Source organism: Aegilops tauschii, chromosome 2, assembly GCF_002575655.3.
Source record: "Aegilops tauschii subsp. strangulata cultivar AL8/78 chromosome 2, Aet v6.0, whole genome shotgun sequence".
NCBI lineage: Eukaryota > Viridiplantae > Streptophyta > Magnoliopsida > Poales > Poaceae > Aegilops > Aegilops tauschii.
Genome location: NC_053036.3, coordinates 373,555,621 through 373,574,804, shown reverse-complemented (window position 1 = coordinate 373,574,804; position 19,184 = coordinate 373,555,621).

Sequence of the window (19,184 nt, the reverse complement as noted above, 5' to 3'; positions counted from 1 at the left end):
CGAGCAGGAATTAAGCTTGGGGATGCTTGATACGTCTCCAACGTATCTATAATTTTTTTATTGTTCCATGCTAATATATATTCTGTTTTGGATGTTTAATGGGCTTATTTATACACTTTTATATTATTTTTGGGACTAACCTATTAACCGGAGGCCCAGCCCAAATTGCTGTTTTTTGCCTATTTCAGTGTTTCGAAGGAAAATGATATCAAACGGAGTCCAAACGGAATGAAACCTTCGGGAACGTGATTTTCGGAACAAACGTGATCCAGAGGACTTGGAGTGGACGTCAAGCAACCGACGAGGAAGCCACGAGGCAGGGGGCGCGCCCTCCACCCTCGTGGGCCCCTCGTGGCTCCACCGGCCTACTTCTTCCACCTATATATACATACGTACCCCAAACCATCAGAACAGGAGCCAAAACCCTATTTCCACCGATGCAACCTTCTGTACCCGTGAGATCCCATCTTGGGGCCTTTTTTGGCGCTCCACCGGAGGGGGCATTGATCACGGAGGGCTTCTACATCAACACCATAGCCTCTCCGATGATGTGTGAGTAGTTTACCTCAGACCTTCGGGTCCATAGTTATTAGCTAGATGGCTTCTTCTCTCTCTTTGGATCTCAATACAAAGTTCTCCTCGATTCTCTTGGAGATCTTTTTGATGTAACTCTTCTTTTGCGGCGTGTTTGTCGAGATCCAATGAATTGTGGGTTTAAGATGAAGATTATCTATGAACAATATTTGAATCTCCTCTGAATTCTTTTATGTATGATTGGTTATCTTTGCAAGTATCTTCGAATTATCAGTTTGCTTTGGCCTACTAGATTGATCTTTCTTGCAATGGGAGAAGTGCTTAGCTTTGGGTTCAATCTTGCGGTGCTCGATCCCACTGACAGTAGGGGAAACGACACGTATTGTATTGTTGCCATCGAGGATAAAAAGATGGGGTTTATATCATATTGCATGAGTTTATCCCTCTACATCATGTCATCTTGCTTAAAGCGTTACTCTGTTCTTATGAACTTAATACTCTAGATGCATGCTGGATAGCGGTCGATGTGTGGAGTAATAGTAGTAGATGCAGGCAGGAGTCGGTCTACTTGTCACGGAGGTGATGCCTATATACATGATCATGCTGATAACCCACAAGTATTTGGGATCGCAACAGTTTTCGAGGGTAGAGTATTCAACCCAAATTTATTGATTCGACACAAGGGGAGCCAAATAATATTCTCAAGTATTAGCAGTTGAGTTGTCAATTCAACCACACCTGGATAATTTAGTATCTGCAGCAAAGTATTTAGTAGCAAAGTAATATGGAAGTAATGGTAACGATAGCAAAAGTAACATTTTTGGGTTTTGTAGTGATTGTAACAGTAGCAACGGAAAAGTAAATAAGCGGAGAACAATATGTGAAAAGCTCGTAGGCATTGGATCGGTGATGGAGAATTATGCCGGATGCGGTTCATCATGTAACAGTCATAACATAGGGCGACACAGAACTAGCTCCTATTCATTAATGTAATGTAGGCATGTATTCCGAATATAGTCATACGTGCTTATGGAAAAGAACTTGCATGACATCTTTTGTCCTACCCTCCCATGGCAGCGGGGTCCTAGCGGAAACTAAGGGATATTAAGGCCTCCTTTTAATAGAGTACCAGACCAAAGCATTAACACATAGTGAATACATGGACTCCTCAAACTACGGTCATCACCGGGAGTGGTCCCGATTATTGTCACTTCGGGGTTGCCGGATCATAAACACATAGTAGGTGACTATAGACTTGCAAGATAGGATCAAGAACTCACATATATTCATGAAAACATAATAGGTTCAGATCTGAAATCATGGCACTCGGGCCCTAGTGACAAGCATTAAGCATAGCAAAGTCATAGCAACATCAATCTCAGAACATAGTGGATACTAGGGATCAAACCCTAACAAAAGTAACTCGATTACATGATAAATCTCATCCAACCCATCACCGTCCAGCAAGCCTACGATGGAATTACTCACGCACGGCGGTGAGCATCATGAAATTGGTGATGGAGAATGGTTGATGATGACGACGGCGACGGATTCCCCTCTCCGGAGCCCCGAACGGACTCCAGATCAGCCCTCCCGAGAGGTTTTAGGGCTTGGCGGCGGCTCCATATTGTAAAATGCGATGAATCCTTCTCTCTGATTTTTTTCTCCCCGAACATGAATATATGGAGTTGGAGTTGAGGTCGGTGGAGCGTCAGGGGGCCCACGAGGCAGGGGGCGCGCCCAGGGGGGCAGGCGCGCCCCCACCCTCGTGGACAGGTGGAGGCCCCCCTGACGTGGATTCTTCTTCCAGTATTTTTAATATTTTCCAAAAATACGTTCCGTGGAGTTTCAGGTCATTCCGAGAACTTTTGTTTCTGCACATAAATAACACCATGGCAAGTCTGCTGAAAACAACGTCAGTCCGGGTTAGTTCCACTCAAATCATGTAAGTTAGAGTCCAAAACAAGGGCAAAAGTGTTTGGAAAAGTAGATACGACGGAGACGTATCAACTCCCCCAAGCTTAAACCTTTGCTTGTCCTCAAGCAATTCAGTTGATAAACTGAAAGTGATAAAGAAAAACTTTTACAAACTCTATTTGCTCTTGTTGTTGTAAATATGTAAAGCCAGCATTCAAGTTTTTAGCAAAGATTATAACTAACCATATTCACAATAACTCTTAGGTCTCATGTTTACTCATATCAATGTCATAATCAACTAGCGAGCAATAATAATAAATCTCGGATGACAACACTTTCTCAAAATAATCATGATATGATATAACAAGATGGTATCTCGCTAGCCCTTTCTGAGACCGCAAAACATAAATGCAGAGCACCTTTAAAGATCAAGGACTGACTAGACATTGTAATTCATGGTAAAAGAGATCCAGTCATACCCAATATAAATTAATAGTAATGGATGGAAATGACAGCAGTGCTCTCCAGCTGGTGCTTTTTAATAAGAGGGTGATGACTCAACATAAAAGTAAATAGATAGGCCCTTCGCAGAGGGAAGCAGGGATTTGTAGAGGTGCCAGAGCTCGGTTTTGAAATAGAGATAAATAATATTTTGAGCGGCATACTTTCATTGTCAACATAACAACCAAGAGATGGCGATATCTTCCATGCTACACACATTATAGGTGGTTCCCAAACAGAATGGTAAATTTTATACTCCCCCTCCACCAACAAGCATCAATCCATTGCTTGCTCGAAACAACGAGTGCCTCCAACTAGCAACAATCCCAGGGGGAGTTTTGTTTGCAATTATTTTGATTTAGTTTGCATAAAGCATGGGACTGGGCATCCCGGTGACCAGCCATTTTCTCATGAGTGAGGAGCGGGGTCCACTCCTCTTGAGAATAACCCGCCTAACATGGAAGATAAGGACAACCCTAGTTGATACATGAGCTATTTGAGCATACAAAACAAAATTTCATTTGAAGGTTTGGAGTTTGGCACATACTAATTTACTTGGAACGGCAGGTCGATACCGCATATAGGAAGGTATAGTGGACTCATATGGAATAACTTTGCGGTTTAAGGGATTGGATGCACAAGCAGTATTCCCGCTTAGTACAAGTGAAGGCTAGAAAAAGACTGGGAAGCGACCAACTAGAGAGCGACAATTGTCATGAACATGCATAAAAATTAATAAACATTGAGTACAAGCATGAGTAGGATATAAACCACCATGAACATAAATATCGTGAAGGCTATGTTGATTTGTTTCAACTACACGTGTGAACATGTGCCAAGTCGGGTCACTTAAATCATTCAAAGGAGGATACCACCCCACTATACCACATCACAACCATTTTAATAGCATGTTGGCACGCAAGGTAAACCATTATAACTCATAGCTAATCAAGCATGGCACGAGCAACTATGATCTCTAATTGTCATTGCAAACATGTTTATTCATAATAGGCTGAATCAGGAACGATGAACTAATCATATTTACAAAAACAAGAGAGGTCGAGTTCATACCAGCTTCTCTCATCTCAATCGATCCATCATATATCGTCATAATTGCCTTTCACTTGCATGACCGAACGATGTGAAAATAATGAGAGTGCACGTGCATTGGACTAAGCTGGAATCTGCGAGCATTCAATAAACAGGAGAAGACAAGGCAATATGGGCTCTTGGTTAAATCAACAATAATGCATATAAGAGCCACTTCAACAATTTAATCATGATCTTCTCCTATCGACCCCCAAAGAAAACAAAAGAAATAAAACTATTTACACCGGAAAGCTCCCAACAAGCAAAAAGAAGAACATGAAATCTTTTTGGGTTTTCTTTTTAATTAATACTACTACAACAAGAAAATAAACTAGATAAAAGCTACACTAATATATATTTTTGGTTTTTTTCTTAAGGTTTATCAAACACACAAGAAGAAAGCATAAAAAGGAAATAAACTAGCATGGATATTACAGTGAAAAAGTATGAGCACCGACATCTAGCAATGAGTGTGTGAACACGAATGTAATGCTAGTGGGAAATACGTACTCCCCCAAGCTTAGGCTTTTGGCCTAAGTTGGCTTATTGCCACTGATGGCCTGGCGGATATCCATAGTTGTAGCCGGGGTTGTACTGAGATGCAGCGGCCATTGCATCGTGGGCTGCAGCTTGGAGGCGAGCTGCCCTCGTCCTCCTTTCGTACTCATTTGCCTCCTCTCTGGTTATAAAATACCTTCCTTTTCCCTGAAAGTCAAAGAGAGCAGGAGCAGGGAGAACAACATTGACAGGGTGACACTTGTCAAAGATTAGTCGGTACTGGAGAGGTGGTTCATTCCTCTCGACAAACTGATGGTGAACAATAGCATTAAAGTCTAGATAAGTAGGGGCAATTCAATATCATCATCACGTATGGTTACACCAAGAAAATCATCTAAGCGGGTTGCATAAATTCCACCAAAGAAATCTCCATTAAATCTATTATGATGCAACCTACGTGCAACAATGGCTCCCAAATTATAAGATTTGTCTCCTAACGCAGCACTCCTAAGAATACTGAGGTCAGGGACACACATATGACATGCTTCATCTTTACCATTTATGCACCTACCTATGAAGAGAGCAAAATAATGTATAGCAGGAAAATGAATGCTCCCTATGGTAGCTTGTGCTATATCTCTAGATACCCCCACAGTTATACTAGCAAGAAAATCTCTAAATTCAGATTTGTGAGGTTCACTAGCACTACCCCAATGTGGAAGTTTGCAAGCAGTGGTAAAATCCTCTAAGTCCATAGTATAAGATTTTTCACAAAGATCAAACAGGACAGTTTGAGAATTTCGTGAAGATGAAAATTCAAACCTCCTCACAAAGGAACTAGTGAGATAGTGGTACTGGCGGCACTTTTCCTCCTCGAAGCTCACAAGATCAGCATTACGCAAATATGCGTTAAATTCTTCCTTGATTCCCGCTCGATCCATAAAGTCCTCTGAAGGCCATTCACAAGGTCGCACTGGGGCGTTCCTTGGTGGCTCATCGTCAGCATCACGCATTGCAAGACTGGGTCCTTGCTTCCTTGAAGAACCACCTTGGTACATTTTCCTAAGCATATTTCTTCCTCTGAAAAATTTCTGAAAATTTTAGTAACTTCAAACAAAAGTGAACCAAACTCAACAAAATTGATAGCAACTACTCCTACAAGTGCCTAGAGCCTATATCATGCATTAGAAGTACTTAGAACCATATAAATTTGACATGCAAGCTCAAGAACATGGTCACCTAGGCAGCACAAATTTGCAATGAATGAAGCACTAGAACAAAAACTAATTGGACCAATGGAGGAGTCACATACCAAGAAACAATCCCCCAAGCAGTTTTGTGAGAGGTGCTTTGAGCAAGGAGATCGAAAATCGCAGCAAAATGAGCTAGAACTCGTGCTTGAGCTGGATGGTGATTTTTTGGGAGGAAGAAGAAGTGTGTGGGTGCAGGAATAAGTGGAGGGGAGCCACCATGGGCCCACGAGGCAGGGGGCGCGCCCTGGACCCTCGTGGCCAGGTGCTTGCTCCCCCTGCTATGTTCTCAGTGCCAGATATTCTCAAATATTCCGAAAAAATCATATTAAATTGGCAGGGCATTTGGAGAACTTTTATTTTCGGGGTATTTTTATATTGCATGGATAAATCAGAAAACAGACAGGAAAATACTATTTTTACTTTATTCCAACTAAATAACAGAAAGTAGAGAGAGAGTACAGAAGGTTGTGCCTTCTAGTTTCATCCATCTCATGCTCATCAAAAGGAATCCACTAACAAGGTTGATCAGGTCTTGTTAACAAACTCATTCCGAATAACATGGAACCGGAGAAATTTCGAACAACACTATGTTACCTCAAAGGGGATATGCACATCCCCAATAATAAGAATATCATATTTCTTCTTGACAGTAGGAAGAGGAAATTCGAAACCTCCAAAAATAATCGATGGAATTTTTCCAATAGAATTGATACTGTGGACTTGAGGTTGTTTCCTCGGAAAGTGTACCGTATGCTCATTACCATTAACATGAAAAGTGACATTGCCTTCATTGCAATCAATAACAGCCCCTTCAGTATTCAAAAAGGGTCTTCCAAGAATAATAGACATACTATTGTCCTCAGGAATATCAAGAATAACAAAGTCCGTTAAAATAGTACCGTTCGCAACCACAACAGGCACATCCTCACAAATACCGACAGGTATAGCAGTTGATTTATCAGCCATTTGCAAAGATATTTCAGTAGGTGTCAACTTATTCAAATCAAGTCTACGATATAAAGAGAGAGGCATAACACTAACACCGGCTCCAAGATCACATAAAGCAGTTTTAACATAGTTTCTTTTAATGGAGCATGGTATAGTTGGTACTCCTGGATCTCCAAGTTTCTTAGGTATTCCACCCTTAAAAGTATAATTAGCAAGCATGGTGGAAATTTCAGCTTCCGGTATCTTTCTTTTATTAGTAACAATTTCTTTCATATACTTAGCATAAGGATTCATTTTGAGCATATCAGTTAATCGCATACGCAAAAAGATAGGTCTAATCATTTCAGCAAAGCGCTCAAAATCCTCATCATCCTTTTTCTTGGATGGCTTAGGACGAAAAGGCATGGGTTTCTGAACCCAAGGTTCTTTTTCTTTACCGTGCTTCCTAGCAACAAAGTCTCTCTTATCATAACTTTGATTCTTTGATTGTGGGTTATCAAGATCAACAGCAGGGTCAATTTCTACATCATTATCATTGCTAGGTTGAGCATCATCATGAACATTATCATTAACATTTTCATTAGGTTCATGTTCATTACCAGATTGTGTTTCAGCATCAGAAATAGAAATATCATTTGGATTCTCAGGTAGTTCAGTAATAGGTTCACTAGAAGTATGCAAAGTCCTATCATTTTTCTTTTTCTTCTTTTTAGAAGAACTAGGTGTATCAATATTATTTCTCTGAGAATCTTGCTCAATTCTCTTAGGGTGGCCTTCAGGATACAAAGGTTCCTGAGTCATTTTACTAGTTCTAGTAGCCACTCTAACAACATAATCATTATTCTTACTATTCAATTCATTGAGCAAATCATTTTGAGCTTTAAGTACTTGTTCTACTTGAGTGGTAACCATAGAAGCATGTTTACTAATGAGTTTAAGTTCACCTTTAACTCTAGACATATAATCACCCAAGTGTTCAAGCGTATCGGAATTGTATTTCAATTGTCTACCAATATAAGCATTGAAGTTTTCTTGTTTAACAATAAAATTTTCAAACTCATCTAAGCATTGTCTAGCAGACTTATAACGAGGGATATCACCTTCATCAAATCTATAGAGAGAATTTACCTTTACTACCTGTGTCGGGTTATCAAGACCATGAGTTTCTTCAATAGGTGGTGGATTAAGATCATATGTTTCTTCAACAGGCAGTAAATTAAGACCATGTATTTCTTCAATAGGAGGTAAATTCTTAACATCTTCAGCTTTAATACCCTTTTCTTTCATAGATTTCTTTGCCTCTTGCATATCTTCAGGACTGAGAAATAGAACACCCCTCTTCTTCGGAGTTGGTTTAGGAATAGGCTCAGGAATTGGCTCAGGAAGTGTCCAATTATTTTCATTAGTCAACATATTATTCAATAGAATTTCAGCTTCATCCGGTGTTCTTTCCCTGAAATCAGAACCAACACAACTATCCAAGTAATCTCTAGAAGCATCGGTTAGTCCATTATAAAAGATATCGAGTATTTCATTTTCTTAAGAGGATGATCAGGCAAAGCATTAAGTAATTGGAGAAGCCTCCCCCAAGCTTGTGGGAGACTCTCTTCTTCAGTTTGCACAAAGTTGTATATATCCCTTAAAGCAGCTTGTTTCTTATGAGCAGGAAAATATTTAGCAGAGATGTAATAAATCATATCCTGGGGACTACGCACACAACCAGGATCAAGAGAATTAAACCATATCTTAGCATCACCCTTTAATGAGAATGGAAATATTTTAAGGATATAAAGGTAGCGAGACTTCTCATCATTAGTGAACAGGGTGGCTATATCATTTAATTTAGTAAGATGTGCCACAACAGTTTCAGATTCATAGCCATAAAAAGGATCAGATTCAACCAAAGTAATTATATCAGGATCAACAGAGAATTCATAATCATTATCAGTAACACAGATAGGTGAAGTAGCAAAAGCAAGGTCAGGTTTCATTCTAGCATTAAGAGATTGCTGCTTCCATTTAGCTAATAACCTCTTTAGATCATATCTATCATTGCAAGCTAAAATAGCTCTAGCAGCTTCTTCATCCATAACATAACCCTCAGGAACAACAGGCAATTCATATTTATTAGGGGGAGAATCTTCATCATCACTATCATCAATATTATCAGTTTCAATAATTTCATTCTCTCTAGCCCTAGCAAGTTGTTCATCAAGAAATTCACCAAGTGGCACAGTAGTATCAAGCATAGAAGTAGTTTCATCATAAGTATCATGCATAGCAGAAGTGGCATCATCAATAACATGCGACATATCAGAATTAATAGCAGAAGCAATTTAGGTGTCGCAAGCTTACTCAAAACAGAAGGTGAATCAAGTGCAGAGCTAGATGGCAGTTCCTTACCTCCCCTCGTAGTTGAGGGATAAATTTTTGTTTTCTCGTCTTTCAAGTTCTTCATAGTGACCAGCAGATATAAATCCCAAGTGACTCAAAGAATAGAGCTATGCTCCCCGGCAACGGCGCCAGAAAATAGTCTTGATAACCCACAAGTATAGGGGATCGCAACAGTTTTCGAGGGTAGAGTATTCAACCCAAATTTATTGATTCGACACAAGGGGAGCCAAAGAATATTCTCAAGTATTAGCAGTTGAGTTGTCAATTCAACCACACCTGGATAACTTAGTATCTGCAGCAAAGTATTTAGTAGCAAAGTAATATGGAAGTAACAGTAACGATAGCAAAAGTAATATTTTTGGGTTTTGTAGTGATTGTAACAATAGCAACAGAAAAGTAAATAAGAGGAAAACAATATGTGAAAAGCTCCTAGGCATTGGATCGGTGATGGAGAATTATGCCGGATGCGGTTCATCATGTAACAGTCATAACATAGGGTGACACAGAACTAGCTCCAATTCATCAATGTAATGTAGGCATGTATTCCGAATATAGTCATACGTGCTTATGGAAAAGAACTTGCATGACATCTTTTGTCCTACCCTCCCGTGGCAGCGGGGTCCTAGCGGAAACTAAGGGATATTAAGGCCTCCTTTTAATAGAGTACCGGACCAAAGCATTAACACATAGTGAATACATGGACTCCTCAAACTACGGTCATCACCGGGAGTGGTCCCGATTATTGTCACTTCGGGGTTGCCGGATCATAAACACATAGTAGGTGACTATAGACTTGCAAGATAGGATCAAGAACTCACATATATTCATGAAAACATAATAGGTTCAGATCTGAAATCATGGCACTCGGGCCCTAGTGACAAGCATTAAGCATAGCAAAGTCATAGTAACATCAATCTCAGAACATAGTGGATACTAGGGATCAAACCCTAACAAAAGTAACTCGATTACATGATAAATCTCATCCAACCCATCACCGTCCAGCAAGCCTACGATGGAATTACTCACGCACGGCGGTGAGCATCATGAAATTGGTGATGGAGAATGGTTGATGATGACGACGGCGACGGATTCCCCTCTCCGGAGCCCCGAACGGACTCCAGATCAGCCCTCCCGAGAGGTTTTAGGGCTTGGCGGCGGCTCCATATTGTAAAATGCGATGAATCCTTCTCTATGATTTTTTTTCTCCCCGAACATGAATATATGGAGTTGGAGTTGAGGTCGGTGGAGCGTCAGGGGGCCCACGAGGAAGGGGGCGCACCCAGGGGGGCAGGCGCGCCCCCACCCTCGTGGACAGGTGGAGGCCCCCCTGACGTGGATTCTTCTTCCAGTATTTTTAATATTTTCCAAAAATACGTTCCGTGGAGTTTCAGGTCATTCCGAGAACTTTTGTTTCTGCACATAAATAACACCATGGCAAGTCTGCTGAAAACAGCGTCAGTCCGGGTTAGTTCCATTCAAATCATGCAAGTTAGAGTCCAAAACAAGGGCAAAAGTGTTTGGAAAAGTAGATACGGTGGTAACGTATCACATACCTAGATATTCTCATAATTATGCTCAATTCTATCAATTGCTCGACAGTAATTTGTTTACCCACAGTAATACTTATGCTATCTTGAGAGAAGCCACTAGTGAAACCTATGGCCCCCGGGTCTATTTTCCATCATATTAATCTACCGTCAACAAGCTATTTCTATTACCGTTTACCTTGCAATCTTTACTTTTAGTCTTTATCATAAAAATACCAAAAATATTATCTTATTATCTCTATCAGATCTCACTCTCGTAAGTGACCGTGAAGGGATTGACAACCCCTTTATCGCGTTGGTTGCAAGGTTCTTATTTGTTTGTGTAGGTGCGTGGGACTCGAGCGTGGTCTCCTACTAGATTGATACGTTGGTTCTCAAAAACTGAGGGAAATACTTACGCTACTTACTGCATCACCCTTTCCTCTTCAAGGGAAAACCAACGCAGTGCTCAAGAGGTAGCAGTGGCTGGCGGGTGTATGTTTCTCCAACTTTAGTTGAATCGAATTTGACTGTGGCCGGTCCTTGTTGAATGTTAAAACAGCAAACTTGATAAATCACTGTTGTGGTTTCGATGAGTAGGTAAGAACGGTTCTTACTAGAAGCCCGTAGCAGCCCCGTAAAACTTGCAATAATAAAGTAGAGGACGTCTAACTTGTTTTTGCAGGGCATGTTGTGATATGGTCAAGACATGATGTGATATACGTTATTGTATGAGATGATCATGTTTTATAAAAGTTACCGGCAACTGGCAGTGGCCTTATGGTTGTCGATTTATTGTATGAAATGCAAACGCCATGTAATTGCTTTACTTTATCACTATGCGTTAGCGATAGTTATAAAAGAAATAGTTGGCGAGACGACCACGACACTACGATGGAGATCAAGGTGTCAAGCCGGTGACGATGGAAATCATGACAGTGCTTTGGGGATGGAGATCAAAGGCACAAGATGATGATGGCCATATCATGTCACATATTATGATTGCATGTGATGTTTATCTTTTATGCATCTTATTTTGCTTAGTACGACAGTAGCATTATAAGATGATCCCTCACTAAAAATTCAAGATATAAGTGTTCTCCCTGAGTATGCACCATTGTGACAGTTTGTCGTGCCGAGACACCACATGATGATCGGGTGTGATAAGCTCTACGTTCACATACAACGGGTGCAAGACAATTTTGCACATGCGGAATACTCAGGTTAAACTTGACGAGCCTAGCATGTACACACATGGCCTCGAAACACTGGAGACCGAAAGGTCGAACATGAATCATATAGTAGATATGATCAACATTGAGATGTTCGCCATTGAAAACTACTCCATCTCACGTGATGATCGGACATGGTTTAGTTGATATGGATCACCTGATCAGTTAGATGACTCGAGAGATGGATAAACGGTAATGTAATATTTTTGGTATTTTTGGTTTATGAAACGAAAAGTAAAGATTGCAAAGTAAAGTAAATAGGAAACTAGAATTGTAGATCGGAAACGTATATGATGGAATATAGACCCGGGGGCCATAGATTTCACTAGAGGCTTCTCTCAAGATAGAAATTATTATGGTGGGTGAACAAATTACTGTCGAGCAATTGATAGAAAAGCGCAAAGTTATGACAATATCTAAGGCAATGATCATGAATATAGGCATCACGTCCGTGTCAAGTAGACTGACTCCTGCCTGCATCTACTACTATTACTCCACACATCGACCGACTCCTGCCTACATCTAGAGTATTAAGTTCATAAGAACAGAGTAACACATTAAGCAAGATGACATGATGTAGTGGGATTAAATCAAGCAATATGATTAAAACCCCATGTTGTTATCCTCGATGGCAACAATGCAATACGTGCCTTGCTGCCCCTACTGTCACTGGAAAAGGACACCGCAAGATTGAACCCAAAGCTAAGCACTTCTCCCATTGCAAGAAAAACCAATCTAGTTGGCCAAACCAAATCGATAGTTCGAAGAGACTTGCAAAGATATCAAATCATGCATATAAGAATTCAGAGGAGATTCAAATGATATTCACAGATAAGCTTATCATAAATCCACAATTCATCCGATCTCGACAAACACACCGCAAAAAGAGTATTACATCGAATAGATCTCCAAGAACATCGAGGAGAACTTTGTATTGAGAATCAAAGAGAGAGAAGATGCCATCTAGCTACTAGCTATGGACCCGTAGGTCTGAAGTAAACTACTCACGCTTCATCGGAGAGGCAATGATGTTGATGTAGAAGCCCTCCGTGATTGATTCCCCCTCCGGTAGGATGCCGGAAAAGGCCCCAAGATGGGATCTCACGGGTACAGAAGGTTGCGGCGGTGGAAAAGTGGTTTTGTGGCTCCCCTGGATGTTTTTGGGGTATAAGAGTATATATAGGAGGAAGAATTAGGTCAGGGGAGCTACGACGGGCCCACAAGGTCAGGGGGTGCACCCCACCCCCTGGGCGCGCCCTCCACCCTTGTGGCCGCCTCGAGGCTCCTCTGACTTGCACTCCAAGTCTCCTGGGTGTCTTCTGGTCCAAGAAAAATCATGGCGGAAGTTTTATTCCGTTTGGACTCCGTTTGGTATTCCTTTTCTGCGAAACTCTAAAACAAGGAAAAAAACAGAAACTCGCACTAGGCTCTAGGTTAATAGGTTAGTCCCAAAAATCATGTAAAATAGCATATTAATGCATATAAAACATCCAAAACAGAGAATATAATAGCATGGAACAATAAAAAAATATAGATACGTTGGAGACGTATCAAGCATCCCCAAGCTTAATTCCTGCTCGTCCTCGAGTAGGTAAATGATAAAAACAGAATTTTTGATGTGGAATGTGATACGTCTCCGTCGTATCTACTTTTCCAAACAATTTTGCCCTTGTTTTGGAGTCTAACTTGCATGATTTGAATGGAACTAACCCGGACTGACGCTGTTTTCAGCAGAATTGCCATGGTGTTATTTATGTGCAGAAACAAAAGTTCTCGGAATGACCTGAAACTTCACGGAGATTATTTTTGGAAATAATAAAAATACTAGCGAAAGAATCAAGGCCAGGGGGCACACACCCTTTCCACGAGGGTGGGGGGCGCGCCTGCCCCCCTAGGCGCGCCCCTGCCTCGTGGCCCCCCTGGAGCTCCACCGACCTCAACTCCAACTCCATATATTTGTGTTCAGGGAGAAAAAATCAGAGAGAAAGATTCATCATGTTTTACGATACGGAGCCGCCGCCAAGCCCTAAACTCTCTCGGGAGGGCTGATCTGGAGTCCGTTAGGGGCTCTGGAGAGGGGAATCCGTCGCCGTCGTCATCATCAACCATCCTCCATCACCAATTTCATGATGCTCACCATCGTGCGTGAGTAATTCCATCGTAGGTTTGCTGGACGGTGATGGGTTGGATGAGATTTATCATGTAATCGAGTTAGTTTTGTTAGGGTTTGATCCCTAGTATCCACTATGTTCTGAGATTGATGTTGCTATGACTTTGCTATGCTTAATGCTTGTCACTAGGGCCCGATTGCCATGATTTCAGATCTGAACCTATTATGTTTTCATGAATACATGTGAGTTCTTGATCCTATCTTGCAAGTCTATAGTCACCTACTATGTGTTATGATCCGGCAACCCCGAAGTGACAATAATCGGGACCACTCCCGGTGATGACCGTAGTTTGAGGAGTTCATGTATTCACTATGTGTTAATGCTTTGGTCCGGTACTCTATTAAAAGGAGGCCTTAATATCCCTTAGTTTCCATTAGGACCCCGCTGCCACGGGAGGGTAGGACAAAAGATGTCATGCAAGTTTTTTCCATAAGCACGTATGACTATATTCGGAATACATGCCTACATTACATTGATGAATTGGAGCTAGTTCTGTGTCACCCTATGTTATGATTGTTACATGACGAACCGCATCCAGCATAATTCTCCATCACCGATACAATGCCTACGAGCTTTTCACATATTGTTCCTCGCTTATTTACTTTTCCGTTGCTACTGTTACAATCACTACAAAACCCAAAAATATTACTTTTGCTACCGTTACCGTTACTTCCATACTACTTTGCTACTAAATACTTTGCTGCAGATACTAAGTTATCCAGGTGTGGTTGAATTGACAACTCAACTACTAATACTTGAGAATATTCTTTGGCTCCCCTTGTGTCGAATCAATAAATTTGGGTTGAATACTCTACCCTCGAAAACTGTTGCGATCCCCTATACTTGTGGGTTATCAGAATGCTACCTATCATATTTATCCATGTAATTCTCTTTATTGTGGCATGAATGTTCAAATCCGTAAGATTCAAAACAAAAGTTTAATATTGACATAAAAACAATAATACTTCAAGCATACTAACAGAATAATTATGTCTTCTCAAAATAACATGGCCAAAGAAAGCTTATCCCTACAAAATCATATAGTCTCGCTATGCTCCATCTTCATCACACAAAATATTTAAATCATGCACAACCCCGATGACAAGCCAAGCAATTATTTTATACTTTTGATGTTCTCAAACTTTTTCAATTTTCACGCAATACATGAGTGTGAGCCATGGACATAGCACTATAGGTGGAATAGATGGTGGTTGTGGAGAAGACAAAAAGAAGGAGATAGTCTCACATCAACTAGGCGTATCAACGGGCTATGGAGATGCCCATTAATAGATATCAATGTGAGTGAGTAGGCATTGCCATGCAACGGATGCACTAGAGCTATAAGTTTATGAAAGCTCAAAAAGAAACTAAGCGGGTGTGCATCCAACTCGCTTGCTCACGAAGACCTAGGGCAATTTGAGGAAGCCCATCATTGGAATATACAAGCCAAGTTCTATAATGAAAAATTCCCACTAGTATATGAAAGTTATATCATAGGAGACTCTCTATCATGAAGATCGTGGTGCTACTTTGAAGCACAAGTGTGGCAAAAAGGATAGTAACATTGTCCCTTCTCTCTTTTCTCTCATTTTTTTTATTTGGTCCTTCTCTCATTTTTTTGGCCTCTTTTTTTATTTGGGCCTCCTCTCATAGTCTCCATCATCCTTTCCTCACATGGGACAATGCTCTAGTAATGAAGATCATTGATAACCCACAAGTATAGGGGATCATTTGTAGCCTTTTTCGATAAATAAGAGTGTCGAACCCAACGAGGAGCTAAAGGTAGAACAAATATTCCCTCAAGTTCTATCGACCACCGATACAACTCTACGCACGCTTGACGTTTGCTTTACCGGAAACAAGTATGAAACTCTTTGGCAAGAATAGAACTACGAGTACTTTGCGAGAATAAAACTACGGATAAATTGCAAGATAATAAAAGAGGATAGCTTTTGCCAATAAGAAAGTCATTTGTCCCTAGGTAATCGATAACAAGTACCGGTAATCATTCTTGTAATTTTATATGAGGGAGAGGCATGAGCTAACTGATACGTCTCCAACGTATCTATAATTTTTGATTGCTCCGTGCTATATTATCTACTGTTTTGGACATTATTGGGCTTTATTATTCACTTTTATATTATTTTTGGGACTAACCTATTAACCGGAGGCCCAACCCAGAATTGTTGTTTTTTGCCTATTTCAGAGTTTCGCAGAAAAGGAATATCAAACGGATTCCAAACGGAATGAAACCTTCGGGAACGTGATTTTTAGGAAGAATATGATCCAGGAGACTTGGACCCTACGTCAAGAAACAAAAGAGGAGGCCACGAGGTAGGGGGCGCGCCTACCCCCCAGGGCGCACCCTCCACCCTCGTGGGCCCCCTGTTGCTCCACCGACGTACTCCTTCCTCCTATATATACCTACGTACCCCCAAACGATCAGATACGGAACCAAAAACCTAATTCCACTGCCGCAACCTTCTGTACCCACGAGATCCCATCTTGGGGCCTATTCTGGAGCTCCGCCGGAGGGGGCATCGATCACGGAGGGCTTCTACATCATCACCATAGCCCCTCCGATGAAGTGTGAGTAGTTTACCTCAGACCTTCGGGTCCATAGTTAGTAGCTAGATGGCTTCTTCTCTCTTTTTGTATCTCAATACAATGTTCTCCCCCTCTCTCGTGGAGATCTATTCGATGTAATCTTCTTTTGCGGTGTGTTTGTTGAGACCGATGAATTGTGGGTTTAAGATCAAGTTTATCTATGAACAATATTTGAATCTTCTCTGAATTCTTTTATGTATGATTGGTTATCTTTGCAAGTCTCTTCAAATTATTAGTTTGGTTTGGCCTACTAGATTGATCTTTCTTGCAATGGGAGAAGTGCTTAGCTTTGGGTTCAATCTTGCGGTGTCCTTTCCCAGTGACAGTAGGGGCAGCAAGGCACGTACTGTATTGTTGCCATCGAGGATAACAAGATGGGGTTTTTATCATATTGCATGAATTTATCCCTCTACATCATGTCATCTTGCTTAAGGCATTACTCTGTTTTTATGAACTTAATACTCTAGATGCATGCTGGATAGCGGTCGATGAGTGGAGTAATAGTAGTAGATGCAGGCAGGAGTCGGTCTACTTGTCTCGGACGTGATGCCTATATACATGATCATACCTAGATATTCTCATAACTATGCTCAATTATGTCAATTGCTCAACAGTAATTCGTTCACCCACCGTAAAATACTTATGCTCTTGAGAGAAGCCACTAGTGAAACCTATGGCCCCCGGGTCTATCTTCATCATATTAATCTTCCAACACTTAGTTATTTCCTTTGCTTTTTACTCTGCTTTTATTTTACTTTGCATCTTTATCACAAAAATACCAAAAATATTATCCTATCATATCTATCAGATCTCACTCCCGTAAGTGACTGGGAAGGGATTGACAACCCTTATCGTGTTGGTTGTGAGGATTTATTTGTTTTGTGTAGGTGCGAGGGACTCGCGCGTAGCCTCCTACTGGATTGATACCTTGGTTCTCAAAAACTGAGGGAAATACTTACGCTACTTTGCTGTATCACCCTTTCCTCTTCAAGGGAAAACCAACGCAGTGCTCTAGAGGTAGCAAGAAGGATTTCTGGCGCCGTTGCCGGGGAGGTCTACGCAAAAGTCAACATACCAAGTACCCATCACAATCCCTTATCTCCCGCATTACATTATTTGCCATTTGCCTCTCGTTTTCCTCTCCCCCACTTCACCCTTGCCGTTTTATTCGCCCTCTCTTTTCCGTTCGCCTTCTTATTTTTGCCTCTCGCTCTCTCTGTCGTTATGTCTTAAATTGGGGAAATTATTGCCGATATGGACAATAATAATATCATAGAAAATTCCGATGCTCCTGCTGAAGAACCCCCTACCTTGCATACAAAAAGATTTCGAATTGGTAGTGGTGATATTATTGGAAAAGGAGTTATTCAAGATTTCTTTACTTGTGCCGGTGCTCTGCCTTCTATGGGTGGTTCTATTCTCCATAGAACTAGTAGTCTTGCGGACGCTATTGCCATGCTTATAGTTGAACTTGAAAGGCAATTTATGCACATGCATCCTTGCATACAAAGAATTTTCCTAGAATTCTCTAATATTGAGCATTCTTCTGTTAAGCGTGCCACCACTATCTTTTTGGCTCATGAGTTTAGATTCATAATAAAAGAGGCCAAAGAAATCTTTGCGCATTATAGGGTAGATGCAAGTCATCCTCCCATTGAAGCTATCCTTTTTAATCAAGAAGACATGATGCGTTTACAATCTTTGGATCATATTGCTTATAATAAAAATCTTAGGAAAAAGGTTCCAGCTGATATTCTAGTTGATAGAATTTCTGAGCTTAATGATGATTTTGCTATCCAGAATAATGGATTAGGTTTTCCTCTTGAACAAAGGCTTGTGACTTTTTGCCAAAAGAATGCTTGTAATGATGAATTGGTTGTGCAATACAAAGGGCCTAGGGAGGAACCCATACCTCCCGAGATTGATCTTGGGGACTTTTGTCCCATCAAATTTAGCCCTTTTGATTATTTTTGCTTGCCTAAAAGAAAACTTGCTGCTGAACGTAGAGAATATGAGAAAAGTTTTCATGACTTGCCATACCACTATTATGGCAATACCTAGATCTATCCTTGCTTTTATGCCTAGCTAGGGGCGTTAAACGATAGCGCTTGTTGGGAGGCAACCCAATTTTATTTTTAGTTTTTTTGCTTTTTGCTTCTGTTTAGGAATAAATATTTGTTCTAGCCTCTGGTTAGATGTGTTTTTATGTTTTAATTAGTGTTTGTGCCAAGTTAAACCTATAGGATCTTCTTGGATGATAGTTATTTGATCTTGCTGTAATTTCCAGAAACTTTCTGTTCACCAAAATAATTGTTAAAAATCACCAGAACGTGATAAAATAGTGATTACAATTGCTGCTGATCAATAAACAAATTGTCTAGGTCGTCCTATTTTGGCTGATTTTTTGGAGTTCCATAAGTTTGGTTAGTTACAGATTACTACAGACTGTTCTGTTTTTGACAGATTCTGTTTTTCGTGTGTTGTTTGCTTATTTTGATGAATCTATGGCTAGTA